This window comes from Phyllostomus discolor, chromosome 10 (genome assembly GCF_004126475.2).
Source record: "Phyllostomus discolor isolate MPI-MPIP mPhyDis1 chromosome 10, mPhyDis1.pri.v3, whole genome shotgun sequence".
NCBI lineage: Eukaryota > Metazoa > Chordata > Mammalia > Chiroptera > Phyllostomidae > Phyllostomus > Phyllostomus discolor.
The window spans coordinates 12829405-12831564 of record NC_040912.2 but is presented as its reverse complement, the minus strand read 5'-3'; the positions used below and the strand labels follow the sequence as shown (position 1 = coordinate 12831564).

Sequence of the window (2160 nt, the reverse complement as noted above, 5' to 3'; positions counted from 1 at the left end):
CGGCTGCTCTCGCTATTCCGCGCCAAGGGGAGCTGCACAGCCGCTGGTGTCAAGTCAGCAGGTTCCCTCCGCCTCCCCTGGGGTCACGTGCACCCCTGGCCGACCCAGGAGCCGCCTCCTTATGCAAAGAAACCGCTGGCGCCTGGATGGGGGCTAAGGAGGGGGCGGGGAGTGGGCGAGAGTGGGCGGGGCCCGAGGGGCGCGGCTGGCCGGCTGGGCAAGGGGAGGAGCTGGGAGGGGCGGGGCACTCCAGGTGGCCACCTGGCTTGGGGTCCTGCTCCTCCCTCCTGCCACCCTGCCCCTTCTTCTTCTGGCAACAATCTGCTGGACCTTGTCCCCCCGCAGCCCCACCGGGCCTAAGGAACACACGTTTTGCAAGGTGCCTCTCAATAACCACTAACATCGGAGCTCTCCTTCCATGAGACCCCATCGAGCCCAGGTTGGGCCCAGGTCTCCCTCGGGCTGGGGAAGAGGAAGCCGCCACGCTGCCAGCAGAGCAGAGAATGAAATGGAAACCTTGGGGAAGGCAGTTTCCTCTTGTGGCAGGGAGTTGACAGAACTAATAGCGCGATTCCCAGTAAGAGAATTCTAGGACAAAGCAAAAATCAAGAATTCATCGGGGTTAAAAAAAAGTACTCCCTTTTAATTAAGAGCCTACACACTGCACCCCCCCCCCAATAAAAAAAAAGACCAGAATGCTAACTAAAAGTGCCAGTTATGATTTTTTAAAAAATACGTCCAGGAGTACTAACCAAAAGGCCAGTCCGTTTTCCACCGGACCTCTGCTGAGTGCTGGGCAGCGGAGAGTGGAGCCTGGGACGCGTTCCCTTGCCCACATCTGGATGGAGGTGTGACTCAGGGGAGCTCAGAATTCCCTGAGAGCTCATGGGCTTGTCGGTTCTTAACGTGGTTCCCCAAGCACGTCAAAGAAGGTGCTTGTCTGGAAAGACAGGGAATGCATGAATGGCCACATGACCAGGATGTCTTTTTTCCCTTCCCCCTCCCCAAGGGAAAGAAAGCAACGGCATTGCGAAGGTAGAGCCCAGATGACAAATGCTGACTCTTCGATGGTTTTTATAAGATCTGCCAGCTTCTAGTCACCAAGAAAAAGGAAAGGGGCTATTTTTTTTAAATAAAAGTATTTCCCAGAATTGGCCTATTTTTTTCGTGTAATAAAATATCTGTATCATCTTTATAATTTTCCCACCAGAAGTCTGCCAGAATGATACAGAGAAGCAAAAGGAATTTTCATGGGAAGAGTCTTACCTGTACAATTCTTCCCATCCTCTCTTCTTAATTTACTCTCTCCTTCTCCCCACTTCCCCCTACGGAAAGATAAATCTTTGCTCCTTCCAATTGTTTTATCCTCAAGGATCCTTCTCTGCACTCTCCTTTCTCTCCCCTCTCCACACCCGGTTGTGTATCTGACCCTTCCCGATTTGCAGGGCCCTCTCCCCGGGCATCGTCTCCTGCAGCTCCCCACCCCCTCCTGGGCAAGGCTTTCCGGCAGTGCTCGCTGGGCCTCGGAGTGGGTCCCGGCTCTGCCGCCTGCTCTGTTGTGTGCACTGGAATATTGATTTTTCAGTGTGTGCGCGCCGGCTCTGTAAAAATCAATATTTCAGTAGCTCGAGCACAGCGCAGGGCAGTGTAATGGAGCCGGGCTGCCGCTGTAACGTGCGGGGTCCACCCTCAGCGATTGAGGTCAGTCAGAAAATGGCAGTGTGCTTTCCTAGGCATTGTTCGCTTCCGAGCGGGGGAAGGGGTCTGCATACCCTTGTGTCCATCACATGCCAGGACAAAGTAGCGTTGGTGCTGTCGGGTAGCACGCAGACCAAGTTAGAAAATGATACAGGCAAAAAGGATGATGATGGAAAACCTCTGATTCCCCGTTCTAAGAGCTCCTACATAAAACATTTGGGGGGAAGGAGTTGCTGTTCTCCCTCAATCCTGCCAAAGCTCCCAATGAGAAAACGTATAGGCTCACTCTAGGAAAGGCCCCGAGTGCATCTATGAATACTAGACATATGGATCACCATTAATTTGCAGCCCCTAAAACATGCCTCTGATGAATGAGGTTTCTGGCCTGATTTGAAGAAAAAACATTCAGTAGTGGGAGCAACGCGGCCTCCGCAGCTGGTGTGGAAGGGTGCTGGACCTGGA

The 2160-nt window shown here is 53.1% G+C and overlaps 1 long non-coding RNA gene across 1 annotated transcript; it reads right to left on the bottom strand.

The window, feature by feature from the left end:
• Positions 1–731: 731 nt before the first annotated feature.
• Positions 732–1563, bottom strand: LOC118496982. The gene is made up of 2 exons (XR_004899521.1): positions 1267–1563; positions 732–940 (listed from the first exon to the last, which is right to left on the bottom strand). It is a non-coding gene; the product is annotated as an uncharacterized LOC118496982 (long non-coding RNA).
• Between the last annotated feature and the right edge of the window lie 597 nt (positions 1564–2160).